The sequence below is a fragment of the Nothobranchius furzeri genome, chromosome 1 (assembly GCF_043380555.1).
Source record: "Nothobranchius furzeri strain GRZ-AD chromosome 1, NfurGRZ-RIMD1, whole genome shotgun sequence".
Classification (NCBI taxonomy): domain Eukaryota; kingdom Metazoa; phylum Chordata; class Actinopteri; order Cyprinodontiformes; family Nothobranchiidae; genus Nothobranchius; species Nothobranchius furzeri.
Genome location: NC_091741.1, coordinates 69,660,583 through 69,675,665, shown reverse-complemented (window position 1 = coordinate 69,675,665; position 15,083 = coordinate 69,660,583). Strand labels below are relative to the sequence as shown.

The following is a 15,083-nucleotide window of genomic DNA, read 5'->3' as shown; positions in this document are numbered from 1 at the left end:
GTGTAAGATGAGCTGATGAGTGAGGAGCAGGTGAAGTGGATGAAGCTGATGAGGTGTAGGTCAGGTTGCTGTGGAAACCAGGGCTTGGCTTGAGCTTGGTGAAGGGACCAGGTGAGCTGAATGAAGGTATGATGAGGAAGTGGAGGAGGGTGAAGGATGGGAGTCATGACAGAACCCCCCCCCCCCCCCCCCTCTCAAGGGCGGATACCAGATGCCCACAGGAAACCAGAGCAGGGCGGGAGGAGGGGGACCAGGAAGGAGGGCCAGAGCAGGGCGGGAGGAGGGGGGGCCAGGAAGGAGGGCCAGAAGAGTCAGGGGGGCCGGCGACGGGGAACCAGGAGCTGGGACTGTGAGAGCCTGGGGGGCCGGCGACGGGGATCCAGGAGCCGGGACTGTGAGAGCCTGGGGGGCCGGAGACGGGGAACCAGGAGCCTCGACTGTGAGAGCCTGGGGGGCCGGCGACGGGGAACCAGGAGCCGGGACTGTAGGAGTGTGGTGACAGAGGACACTGGTGGACGAGGACTAAGAGGGGAAACTGGACCAAGACCAAGACTAAGAGGGGAAACTGGACTATGACTAAGAGGCGAAACTGGACTATGACTAAGAGGGGAAACTGGACTATGACTAAGAGGGGAAACTGGACTATGACTAAGAGGGGAGACTCGAGGCTGGGGAACTCGAGGCTGGGGAACTCGAGGCTGGGGAACTTGTGGCTGGGGAACTTGAGGCTGGGGAACTTGAGGCTGGGGAACTTGAGGCTGGGGAACTTGAGACTGGGGAACTTGAGAGCAGGAGACGTCCTCTTCAGAGCAGGAACCAGAGACGTCTACTTCAGAGCCTGGAGACGTCGACCCTTGGACTGGAGGCTTGTGGAAAGGCTTTACCTGAGCCCTTTGGATGGGCAGGGCCGGAGCCAGGGCCTCTTGGACCTCATCCGTCGAAGCAGGATGCGATGCGTCCTCCCGGACCACCGCCAGAGCAGGATACGATGCGTCCTCCCGGACCACCGCCAGAGCAGGATGCGATGCGTCCTCCCGGACCATTGCCAGAGCAGGATGCGATGCGTCCTCCGGGACCACCGCCAGAGCAGGATGCGATGCGTCCCCAGGGACCACCGCCGAGGCAGGATGCGGTGCGTCCCCCGGGACCACCGCCGAGGCAGGATGCGGTGCGACCTTCGGGACCACCGCCGGGACAGGATGCGGCGCGACCTTCGGGACCACCGCTGGAGCAGGACAGATGGAGGTGGGACCCCTGCTGGACATGGATGTGGTGCAGACCCTGGGACCACCACTGGACATGGATGCGATGCGACCCCGGGAACTACCGCTGGACCTGGACAGGCGGAGCCTCTCGGACAGGTGAAGGTGGAATCTCTGCTGGACGAGGATGTGGTGCGACCTCTGGGACCACCGCTGGACGTGGATACTATGCTCCCCCTGGGACCACCGCTGGACGTGGATGCGATGCAACCCCTGGAACCACCGATGGATCGGGGCAGGTGGAGCCTCTTCAAAAGGCGGAAGTAGGAACCCCACTGAGCGTGGACGCTGTGAAACTCCTGGGACCACCGCTGGACGTGGACGCGGTGCGCCTCCTGGGACCACCACTGGACGTGGACGCGGTGCACCTCCGGGGACCACCGCTGGACGTAGACGGGACGGAGGGTCTCGAGGCTTGAGCGGCGTAGCTGCAAAACCTTGCGTCTGTGAAGGCCATGAATTAGTAGAAGGTCTCCGGGACTGCCACTGTTGCGTTGTCAGGTACCCGTTGCGCAAGACGGCCGCAGCAGGCCTGGATGGAGGAGTGGAACCTCTGCGTGGCTGTGGCCTGATGGCCAGCCGCCTGCCCCAGAACGGTGACACCTGCTCCTTCTCTAGTTCCATAAAGTCCAGGAGCGTGAGATACTCCATGACAGGTATGAAGGGAAAAAAAATACTCCCAAGTGCTCTGTCGGCGTAGGGTCAGAATTTGGCCAAATTATTCTGTCACGAACTGAATTCTGAAGACCCGTGAAGACGCCAACACAGTAAATATATATATAAAAAAAGTCTTTATTTAAAGCAGAGGTACCTGGAGGGCAAGGCTGAGGCAGGTTCAGAGGCAGGCTAAGGTCAAAGTGGCAGGCAGAGAGCAAGGCAGGGGTCAGGCAAAAAACAAGGTCCAGAGGCAAAGATCAGGCAGGGTGGATGGCTGGAGAACTACTGGCAAGGCTGTAATAATCTGGCCGGGAACTGGTGGTTTGCTGGTGAATATATAGTAGGGGAAGCAGGTGTGTAAGATGAGCTGATGAGTGAGGAGCAGGTGAAGTGGATGAAGCTGATGAGGTGTAGGTCAGGTTGCTGTGGAAACCAGGGCTTGGCTTGAGCTTGGTGAAGGGACCAGGTGAGCTGAATGAAGGTATAATGAGGAAGTGGAGGAGGGTGAAGGACGGGAGTCATGACAAATTGTTGATAGCATACGTACAACACACATACAACATGGCAAGAGATATCAGCAAAATCATCAGCCCGTTATTAGGAAAGAGATCAACACTGCAAAAACAGCATATAACTGGCAAAAGAACTAAAGGAGATTACAATAGAAGACAACGACATACTCATCTCACACGACGTCACATCTCTGTTCACAAAGACACCAACCCAAAAAACCATAAACATAGTAGTTAACAGAATCAGACAGGAAAAAATTTACACAAAAGAACAAACCTCACAGCAGACGACATAGCACAACTGATAGGACTAGTAGCTAACCCCACTTACTTCACATATGACAATGCAATATACAAAAAACTGGAAGGCTTCGCCATGGGTAACCCGTTATCAGCCACCCTGAGCGAGTTTTTCATGGAGGACCTAGAACAAAAAGCCAAAGCCACCGCCCCCCCCAAACTGCAAAATAAAACTGGAAACGCTACGTGGACGACATACTGGAAATCATACCAAAAGGACAAAAAGAAACACTAACACAACACTTAAATAACATTGACGACACAGGCAACATAAAATTCACTCATGAGATAGAAACAGAAGGCAGCATAGCATTTATGGACATGAAAATCACCAGGCAGACCGACGGGACCTTAAACATAAACACATACAGGAAACCAACACACACAGACCAATATCTATTATGGACATCAGAACACCCCACCATACACAAAATGTCAGTAATCAGAACATTATATCACCGAACAAACATGGTAACAGAAGAAAGAGACCGTAAACAAGAGGACAAACACATACAACATGCTTTAAAGACCTGCGGATACCCGACCTGGGCAATAAACAAAGGAAAACGGCAAACAAAAACAGAAAGAAAAGAACAACCCAAAAATAGAACCAGAAATCCAGAAAGACAAGAACCAAAACCAGTGATAACCCTACCATACATCAAAGACATAACAGAAAAAATAAGAGCAACAATGGAAAAACACAACATAAACACACCAACAAAACCATACACAACAGTTAGAGACAGACTAGTGCACCCAAAAGACAAAATATCAGCTGGACTTAAATGTGGAGTCATTTATGAAATCCCATGCAAACTCTGCAATAAAACATACATAGGAGAAACCGGACGCCAACTCAACACACAAACAATAGAACATAGAAAGGAGTGCGAGAAAGAGGCAAGTCGAAAACACACAAGAGCAGCAAAAGAAGAAGCAGAAAGCACAATAAAGAAGTTAGCCGTAACAGATCACTGCATAAGAGAAAACCATATAATGGACTGGGACAACACAAGGATCATAAACATTGAACAACAGAAATACAAAAGATGGATTAAAGAAGCAATCGAGATCAGGAGACGTGGATGTGGGACCATGAACAGGGACGACGGAGTGTACACGTTAGACCGCGCATGGGACTGCATCGTCGGAGAGGGGAGAGCGGGCAGTAGAGGGCGACAATGTCCTCTACTGCCCGCGGATAAACGGAGAAGGAAGTGACGCGCCACCTTCAGCATCAGCCCGAGGAAGCCTGCAGCTGCCAGCGAAACGTAGCGACAAAACAGGTAAACAAAACTGTTTCTGTGTTTTAAAAAGAACGACAACATGAAAGCATAAAGCCTCCGGTAATCCACACAGGGTGGCAATTCCCCCGCCCCCCCCCTTCTTCTTCACCATGACAACAGGCGCAGTCCAGGGGCTCTCTGATGGCTCAATGACCCCGTTAGCTGCCATGTCTCTGATTAATTCTTCTGCTGCTTGGCATTTGACCAATGGCAGGCGATGAGGGCAGAGCTGTACAGGAGCGGCGTCTCCTGTGTTGATGCAGTGTTGGACCACGCTAGTCTTGGTGCAATCCTCTTCTCGAGCAGCAAAGATGTCCCCAAACTCTCGCAGTAATTGGCCCAACTGCTCTCGTTGCTCCGAGCTGCGGTGTTCCCCGCTGTGTTGTTCCAACACCACCATAGCAAGCATAGCCTCAGGTGACGGGGCCACAGTAGCAGGAACTGGTTTCTGTCCAACCTCCAGGCTTTCACAGTCGTCTTCGTGCGACTGGGTGACTCTGGCTCCTTGTCGCTTCTCATGAGGGTCACTCCCCTCCTGGAGAGGAATCCTCTCGGCATCTAAGCACACTGGGCTGCATGGCACAGTGGTTAGCACTGTTGCCTCGCAGCACGAAGGCTGCAGGTTCGAAACTCGGCTGCGGCCTTTCTGCGTGGAGTTGCGTGTTCTCCCCATGCATGCGTGGGTTTCCTCCGGGTACCCCGGTTTCCCCCACAGATTACAACATGCCCTACAGGTTAGAAATTGTAAGTCGCTTTGGATAAAAGCGTCTGCTAAAAAAATAAGCATAAACATAAACAAAGCAGTTCCTCGGACATCAACACATGTGCCCCAGCGCGTTAATAAATCCAGTCCGATGATGCAATCATCTCGAATGGCAGTGATCCAGAACTCCTGCTCAGCTCAATGAGTTCCAACCACCACCGATACCAGTCCCATTCCCGACCTTGTGGTTTTTCACCAGTCACAGTCAGCAATTCGGTTTCGGTGGGACTCCAGCCTACTGGGAGGGACCCCTCAGTCTCTGGCAGGAATCCCTTCCGGACTAGACAGATGGTGGACCCTGTATCCACCAAGGCTCGGCATCGTTGTCCTCCGTCAACACAATCTAAATATAGCCCATGAAGCGGCCCGCAGCGGCCGATGGATGGTAGGTTAACTCCAAGGGGTGACGTTGCGCGAGGTGGGAGTTCCCTTACTGTCCCACCCCGCTGGCGTTTCCCACAGCTTGCGGCCTCAGCGGTCCGGACCTGGGCCGAGGACTTGGGGCTGGGCAGTCTCTGACTAGGTGTCCCGGTTCCCCACAGCGGTATCAGAGGCCGGTGGCTGGTCTCTGTCTCGGGGTCTGCTCCAACCGGGCATGGTTGACTTCTCTCCTCTCCTCCAGTGCCTCCTCCTGTTCAGCCGCTCTCGCCAGCGGCGATCGCCCACACTGTCCAACAAGCATCACCTCCTCTGCTTGTTCAGCTCTCCTAAGCGCTTCAGCCAAGGTGATGGGGAAGGACAATCTGACAGGTTGATGTAATGGTTCCGGTGTTAGCCCTCGTAGGAATGCGTGCAGGCTTAACTCCTCTCTGGCGGCAGCCGAGAAATAAGGATAGCCCCGATGAGCATACAGTTGTAGATCAGCCACATAAGCTCCCAAGCTTTCTCCGTGAACGCGTCGTCTGCCGCTCAGTTGTTCTCGGCTTTGCTCTCCTGAGGCTTGCTTCCCAAAGCATCCGTTCAGTGCAGCCGTGATAGCTTGCCAATCGTGTCGCTCTTCTGATGCTAGGTCCACCAGGACCTGAAGTGCTCCTCCTTCCAAGGTCAGCGCCGCCTGAACCGCTGTCTCCCGTTGGCTCCATCCTTCATGTAAAGCCGCCAGCTCTACTTGAGCGAGGAAGGGTGCAAGGGGTGTGGCGGAGCTGAATCTTGGGAGTTTTACCGGCGTTTGATTGCCGCCGTCTCTTAGCGCCGTTGGTGCCGGGATTGTACGTGCTTCCGCTGAGTGCATCTCTCGCGGGTGCCGGGCTAACCGCGGATTGCTGGTTACATCCGGCTTGCGTGATGTCCTCGCTCTAGCGCCCAGCCGTAGTTGTTCTTCCACCTTGCTCTTCTCTTCGTCAAGTCGTTCGGTCTCCTCGACGAGTTGCTGCATCTTTTCTGTCTTTCTTGACAGCGCTAATCCCACTTCTGACACCAATGTAGCAGTCTGCGCCGCCCTCTAGCAGGGTGTGTGCGTAGCAGCAAAGAAGAGCCAACAGGTAGTAGACATAGAACACTTTTAATAGCCGGATGGCTCCCCTTTTCTTCCCCCCACACATAAATTTAACTGACGGTGCCAACAGGCACCAGATAAGGACAACACAGCGTGAACACCGAACTGAAACAAACAACACTAACATAACCCCGAACAATATAACCCTCAGAACACCACAAGCGGAATAAACAAACCCAATTTACCATCCCCCCAGAGTGCAATGCGGCCATGCCGGCCTATCAGTGGCAGGGCCGCCACAATATTCAACATACATGGTCTCACACCACCCCTGGGAAAAGTAACACAAGGCAAGCAAACAACACCAAAATCTCTCTCTCTCTCTCTCTCTCTCTCTCTCTCTCTCTCTCTCTCTCTCTCTCTCTCTCTCTCTCTCTCTCTCTCTCTCTCTCTCTCTCTCTCTCTCTCTCTCTCTATCTCTCTCTCTATCTCACTCTCTCTCAGCATATGTTGTGTTGTGTTTCAGTGTCTTTCCTAATGCTTTCCCAAAATCACTTTGAAGTTACTTTGTCCAAAAACTTATTAAATGAAAACAAACAAAAAATAATGACAGTTCGGTCAGGGAAGATATAAAGTGGCAAAATGTGCACACACACGCCTGCAAGCACGCATGCACACACCACACACACACACACACACACACACACACACACACACACACACACACACACACACACACACACACACACACACACACACACAGAAGCTCATTTGGCCATGGCCCAAAGGCTTGAGGCCACAGGCAAGAGAAGTTGGAGGGAGGCAGCCCTACAATCTGGGCACATGGAGGGAGTGTGTGTGTGTTGGTATGTTGATGTGTGTGTGTGTGGAGGAGGGACAGTCTAAAAAGTGGGTGGAGATGGGAATCCTAAGGAAGTGCTCAAGCGCTTCAACAGCATTTAGGTGTTTCACCTCTGATGGCACCGAGGTTAGCGGCAGCTGTCTGTGCGTTCTTACACACATGTTCTCCTCCTGGTGGACTTCTCAGCAAACTGTTATGGAATTATGTTGGTTCTCACCATGTCCTTAGAGGATTTATTAACTTTCTAACCTGTTGGGGGGCAGAAAAAACTCCTTGAAGAGTCACCTATCTGGACTTCAGGTGAGTTTTTTTGCTTCACGCTGTTGTTGATTGTGATGAAGAACACCACTATTTATTCTCACAGTGTCACCAAACAGCCTGGAGGATGTATAAACAGAGTTGATGTACTTTAAAACTTTTTCATTATTAATCACAATTTCTAAACTTGATGGTAAACTGTTAGGTTACACTGAAGTTTGGAATGTTTGTAAAAAGTAACTAGAACTATATGAAAGTAAAATGATCAAGTATACACCTTAAATTGTTTAAATCAAGTGAATTCTATTGGTTTTATAAAAAAAAAGATAACATGCAGCAGAACATTGTCACTTCACTCAGCAGAGCCCATGATGTTTGAAGTAATTAAACACATTTTTTCTTTTAAAGGAAACGTTTAAAAAATAATGACTTGTGTAGACTCAGACTTTAGAGTCAGATTTTCAGCAAAAGTATATAAATGTATTTATTTTCTAAGTTTTGTCTAATTTGGAGTAGCCTTAAGACATTTTAATTATCTGAGAGCTGATTGTTTTAGGCTGCATGTCATAAATGGCTGATAACATGGTTGTTAGGAGCGGTTTAGATATAGTCCAGAGTTTAAGCTGGATGGAAGTAGTGCCATAAAGAAGAGATGGATGTTGTGCAATTAAACATGCCTGGGTTCTTGAACTGATGGATTGTCCCACTATCTCTGTCTGGTTACAAATGAAAGTAACAGGTAGAGAAATGTTTCCAACCTTAACCTTATTTTTTTAAGTACAATATATTTGAGTTTAGGGCAAACTAAACATAAAATCAGCTTTGTTAACCAAGCCTTGTGTCATCCATCTACGACCACTCACATTTCAGAACCTCTGCATGAGTGAAGTTTTGCCACCGGGAAGTTCAGCTGAAAAATTTCTGGACCTCACTGTAATTACAGTATTTGCTGCAAGATTGGATGCGGAGGGTTCACCTCACTTAAAGGGGCATCCTCAGCCTCTCTGCTCTAGCCTTCACCCTTCACTTGGCATGACCTGACCCTGCAGACAGCAGTCCATTTCACACAAAGATCATGTTATATTGTCCCTAAGAACACCCTTTAATTATGTCCCAGTTTGAGCTTCCAGGTATGATGGACATGTGCCAGAATAAAATAAAATAAAATAAAATAAAATTAAAAAAAAATTTTTTTTTAATTAAAACATTAAATATGTATGTTCTTCAAAACTAATCTCTGATATGTCTCAGGGGAAGTCCAATAATTGTTTACAAGGAGCCTAATCCTAAACAAGTTTGATTTTAAAAGGTTTAGCTCTTGCTTAAAGAATCTCCTTAAAGCATGCAGATGTAGTAATCACATAAACAAAATTATGTCTCAAGACAGAGCAGTATAATATTTAGATTGCATCTTTTAGTTCTTTTTAAAACACAGGTTTTATTTACCTGCAATGTTTCGTTTGCGACTGCAAAACTAAAAGATGGAATTAGAATTTCAACACAGCAAGAACACATCAAAGATGATATTTAGAGGTAAGTAAAGCAGTGGTGTTTGAGCCAGTTTGCGTAAATCTTATTATTATTATTATTTTTTTTACCAACAACTAACAATTACAAATGTAAAGTACAGATTGTATTTTTAGAAAAAATTTTTGAAAAGAAAATGTTGGAGAAAAGTGTTTCATTGAAGACCAACAAAAGGACAAACTCCAGAAAATAATGTTTCCATGGTTGACTGGTCATAAAATAAAGCTAACTAACCATTGAAAAGTAAAAAAATAAAATAAAATAAATAAAAAATAAAAAAATAAAAAAACTGCCAAACCCTTTTGTATTATAGGATGCATTTAATAAAGTAATCCTCAAAACCTGATTTGTGCCTGAAACCTGACCAAGCAGGTCAGCCAAGCCACTTAGCATCAACCAAGGCCTGCACCAGCACAGCCTGGCCAAGGAGGATGCAGATGGGCATGACTTTGCTTCAACAACTCTAAACGGTTTGCAGTCAACCCAATTCAAATAGGCCACAACAACATATTCAATAGTTACAGATTGTGAGTCATCCATATGATGTTAAGTGCTACTCACTGTGTGAGAAAACAGCTTCAATCTTTGAATTACAATAGCAGGTTGCATTAATGGAATTATTAGAATAAGTCACAAATTGCATGGATAAAAACAAACATGTTTTTTTTTTATTGATCTTAAAAAAGCATTTGACACTATAGAACATGACATTTACTGAATCAAGAATCATTGTATATTCTGTTTTCATCACTGGTAATGCCATACTTGAACTACTGTGTGGAAGTTTAGGGAAACACATACCTGAGTAATCTGCAATCACTATCCATACTGCAAAAAGGAGCAATAAGGATAGTATATAATGTGGGATATAGGTAACACACAACAACACAGTTTTAAAAATTTCAAGTGTAAAAATGTATTGATCTGATAAAGTTTAAAACCGCAGTAATCATGTTTAAGGCAAGAAATAAATTACTTCCATGTAATATACAGGAAATGTTTGACGATCAAGACGATGGGTACAATTTAAGAGGGGCATTAAACTTAAAAAAAAAACAGAGTTCGGACAACAAAGAGGAGTATGTGTACAACAATATGTGGGGTTGAATTATGGAACAATTTGAGTGAAGATTTGAAAAAAATGTGTGAATTTAAATCAATTTAAGAAGAGCTACAAAAACATATATTGGATGATTATGTTGATGAGCTGGGTTAAATTGAATTATACAAGAAGTTGATTGTTGAGTGTGTTTAATTTGTTCTCTGTATTATTGTTATTTTTATATAGATAAGTTTCTCAATTTTAAAATTTTGTTTTGGAGATAAGTTGAATAAGAATGAGTGAGAAGGGGGTAGGATTGTACAAGTTTTACTTCTAACTACTCCTTTTCGGACTTTATTATTTGATTGCTTTTGTGTCGAGTTGTGTTGTATAAAAAAGTGTTTTTTTTTTTTACGTTAGTTCGAAATAAAGTTGCTGTGAGTTTCACATGCAGCCTGAATGTGAAAATGCTCTTCTACCCATTTTCCTGCATAAAATAAATGGGGAAACACTCCGGTCAGATAAAGCCACAGAAGTTTGTCATCAATAGACTCACCCATCTTTGTTTACTAGAGAAAAGGTTGTTGTTGAATTAGCATCATGGAGAGAGCAGAGCATGTCTCGGTAAAAGCTAACAGTTAGCATAAGCAACTCCACCACACAGCAGAACTCCTTCAGGCTTGTGTTTTTTTGTGGAGATAAAACATCAGCGTTACAAAGAAAACAGAATCAGTGGTAGAATCATGTTACAGTTAGCTAATCAGAGGGAAGATGACCAAATATCAGGACATAATTATGAGTAGGAATCCAAATCCTGCTGTTTCCTGCTCCCCTCTAAGTTATGTTTCCTGAAACAAGGGCGTTGTTTTTTGTTGTTTTTGTTTTGTTTTGTTTTTCCCCACAGAGATCAACTCACAAGGCATTAATTTATACTAGAGACCACTCCATATGTGAGGAAATAAATGTGAATTTGGTCTTTAACTGTAGGAGTTACCATTGTTTATCTATTTAAAAAAATAATTTGAGCTAGATGAATTTAATGAAACTGTCAAAGTAATTATTAGATGTACAAAAACATTTTTAGTCAACCCCATTTACAATGTCTACCACACTGACTCACTGACAAATACAAAATGGCTAAAACTCAATTCTACAGATTGTGCAACATTAAAAAACTGTGCATAGCAAAACTTTTTAAGACATGACCAAAGTGGATATACAGTACAGTCATCGTTTCTCAAGGATGATTTCAGTTAAAATATCTGGCATGAACTTTGGTGGATCATTTCTCAAAAATGCTTTGGGTTTACATTTTTAATTGATCCAATTTTAAGCTGATCCCTTTCTATCAAACCCTCAGGTTCTTGATTAGGTTAGATTGGTTGACATGAGTAATTTTATTTCTGTAGAAGTATGAATGCCCATAAATACAGCTAAAGTGTGATGAGGTCAGGATGATAACTGGCATTGTGAAGAATCAGCCTAGATTCCAGGTGCAGGGTGTTCATTGTTGATAGTCAGATATACTGATTTCATGATGTCTCCTTACAGATCTGAAAACATCCATGTGCATCTTGTTCAGAGACAGTTTGTCAGTTAGCTTTGAGAAAATGTGTTTATCTATATAAAACAGTTCTGTTCATGTGCTGGAACGAATTGTGATAACAATATCGACTCTGGAAAGCGTGAGAATGAGGTGGAACTAGTGTTCACTGGTTCCAGATTCTGGGAGACTCCAATTTAGAGCCTGCCTTGAAAAATATGGAGGTTAACGTCTTTGTCATTTGAAGCTTTATTTAACGTCCGACTAATGGCACTCAAGGAAGTCATTTGTATATCATAAGAGGGTCACAGTGGTTGGAGGGGTGGGGGGCTCAAGGCTCCACCTTTGAAATGAGAAGAAATCATGAATGGACAACACATACTCACTCCCAGCACGTCAAAAACAAATGCTTGGTCAGCCACCCTCCACGTCAGACCCCTGACGCCAAAAGTGCCCTTTTTCGTTACTTATATGCGAAAAGGGGTTTTTCCCTTACTTGACTGCAGATCCCAATGCAGTGTTACACTGACGCGATGGGATGTCCGCAGCCAGGGCACCAAACAAGCTCATTGTGCCTCACCCTAACCTTATCCTCTTATTTAACCTTCCCCTCACCCCATCCCAACCTTAACCATCTTGCTAGCGAACACGTTAGTGATGTGTCGATCGCTCTAAAAGCCGTCTCTATGAAGTGAACGGCGGGAGCCGCCTCGTCATTGGTCGAGTTTGGACCGAGCCAACACGAGGGGGAGGTTTCAACTACCACGGTGGAGGTTAAAAGTAGAGGGTATTTGTAACCTCCCCCTCGCCAGATGGTATGTTCTAACGTTCCCCTTGGGCGGCAAATACGAAAATTGACAGTCAGAATGCATGGGAAACAAACGCTTCATCACAGTGAGAGAAACGTTTCAGGTAGCAAGAGGGTTAAGGTTAGGGTGAGGGTGAGGGAGAGGGGAAGGTTATAAATAGTGAAATGTTAAGGTTTAGGTGCGGTTAAACGAGCTGGTTCGGTGCCGCATCAGCGGATATCTCATCACGTCAGTTTTACGCTGCATTGGGATCTGCAGTCAGAAAAGGGAAAAACCCTTTTCGCACATAAGTAACGAAAAAGGGGTCTATTGGCGTTTGGGGTCTGACGTGGAGGGTGGCTGACCAAGCGTTTGTTTCTGACGCTTAGGGTGTGAGAATGTGTTGGAATGGATCCAAAAGCCATGAAAAGGTGAGGGGGACATGTCGACTCCCCTGACCATCTCCTCAAAATTCAAGTCCACGTCCCTGGTTGGCTTATAGATTTTACAGAAAACCTGCTCATATTCTCATATAATCAAATTCTAGTTTTGAACATGTTCAAAGGGATTTATCACTTTATTTTCCATTTTACAGTTCCTATTACAGACAAGTTACATGATAAACTTCACACTTGAGGCCTTATGAAAAAAAACAAATCTGTCTTTATAAGAGAAAACAGTCGTGGTTGTCTTTAGCCAGAGTCCTGAGAAGTGAGCATCAGCTCCCCCTACGTGTTAAAACATTGCTTTCTTTTACTTTTATTTTTTGTGCTTCCATTTTTAAAATCAACCACATGGTTACATCATCATTTTCTTTTTTACCTTCAAATGAGGTTGATTATCACATTTCAGTTTTTTCCCCTCTCATTTCAAAATGTGCTGACTTGTACTGATGCTCATTTAATACTGTTGCAATCACAGAACATGAACAATCGCTCAGACTATGATTAGCATTGTGTACATTGTGGTGACTGGGTTTTGCTTAGAGCATCATCAAACAGTGCTTAGATCATGTAGTTTTATTATTGATTTTTACTTTTGGAAATCTTTCACCTGAGGGATTCTGCATGGGCTGCTTGACTCAAGCTTGACAAATTCATGTGGAAAACTTCACTGTGCTGTTTTTAGAGATGATGATATGATGAAGCACCTGTCAGACTTCTTTATCTGGATTATGTTTTTCTGAAATATTCAATTTCACAGCTCAGTTCATTGGCTTTTGTGTATATTGTGTCACGCTGTTGTGGGTCTTTAGGCAGAGTTTCACAGAAGAAGAAAAAAGCATGACACCTAAAGCCTGATTTATGCTTCTCCGTCTGCGTCAGTGCGGAGACACGCAACGCCATTATCCGTCCTTGCGTAGGGCTCCGGCAGGCACGCAAGTACGTACGGAGTCGAGCCCACTTTTTTAAACATCCGTCGAAAGAGACGGATTACGCAAGCTTGTGATTGGTCAGGACACCGCTGTTGTTTACAGCGCCGCCATTGCAAAGAGAGCCGAGGATAACTAGCGGCAGACACGGAGAAGCTTGAAGAATACCTCACGAAAAAACTCTAAACATATGAACATTTCATTCTCCCGTGACTGGAGGAGTGAAAAGATGCGCAGCAAGCGTTTTATTTGTGGACGGAAATGACAGGAAACATGGGTTTAGAGGTGGGGAGCGCATGAAGCGGTGGGAGAATGAGAGACAAATATGTGCCTGTTAAAAGTCTCTTATATACACAAAAAACACAATATAAACACACTATCTTGGACCGATACATGACAGGATACCACAGAACAGCGCTACGTCCTCTGTTGTCCTGCCGGGCAATTGCTTTGCAACACTCTCCAGGAGACGGAGAAGTATGAGAGCAAAACACTTCCGTCAATCCGTGCGTGTCTGTCCCTTGCGGAGCTGACGGAGAAGCATAAATCAGGCTTAAGTCTACAATGTGGGGAAAACTAGATTAAATGTGCAGGATTTTAATAAAGTCATGGTGATGCTTACAAGTAGGGTTCCAGATGTTAAGTGCTTGAGGTTTTTGTCAGACAGATGTGTTACGTGTGTCGCAGGCTCTCATCAGAGGTCTTTATGGTCCTGACAGTGTTAAGTACCTTTGGACCAGAGCAGCAGAAGCTCAGCTCATGCCAACCCCAAAGCTTCAGTTAAATTTCAGGCTCTGGGTATGATTAAGGTTAGGTTAGAAGCCGCGCCCTTCCCAATCCCAGACAAGGGTTAGCATCTTAACCTCACCCTAACATAATCCAAGTGGTCTGGCGTGACACTACACTTCTCCAAAGGCACCAACTGTGAAAGTTTATAGGGATAAGCTAGACAGATGAAGCAACCAGTGTGACCAGTTTAACGTTTGCTGTTGTGCAGAAACAAACATCAACATCAAAACCATGATTTCAATTTAGAGACACTTTTTCAGGAAAATGAATAAATGCAAAATAAACCCTGAACATGATTTTTCTGTTCTTTTAACAAAGGCCAATTCAGGACTTTTTACAACATTTTCTACTAACTGGTGTCATTTGCAAGGATGCCAAAGGTCATAGTCCCTGAGGATGGATAACAGTCATCCAGGGAACACTCATAAAGTGAGAGCAGATCAGAGTGCAGCAGGTAGCTTCTTAAATAAAAGGAAAAAAAAACAGATCCAGGCCCCTCCAGGACCACCTCTTACTCTGCAAAAAGAAAAACACAACGCCTGGTCGTAATTGCATGTTGAAAAAGAGACACTTCTTAAAGGGAAGGGAAACTATTTATTTCAGCATATTACCTATGATAGTTTCAGTCACCATCTATCTCAAGCTGGCATTTAAGCATCAGTGCAGTTTTCTAACACTGAATCA

The 15,083-nt window shown here is 45.3% G+C and overlaps 1 protein-coding gene across 1 annotated transcript in view; it reads left to right on the top strand.

Annotated features, from left to right (window-relative positions):
- Positions 1-7,240: 7,240 nt before the first annotated feature.
- Positions 7,241-15,083, top strand: part of fat2 (FAT atypical cadherin 2) — a 118,318-nt gene continuing 110,475 nt past the window's right edge. The window contains exon 1 of the mRNA XM_015951953.3: positions 7,241-7,380. The gene's annotated coding sequence lies outside the window, so the exon portion shown is untranslated. The remainder of the gene's footprint in view (positions 7,381-15,083) is intronic.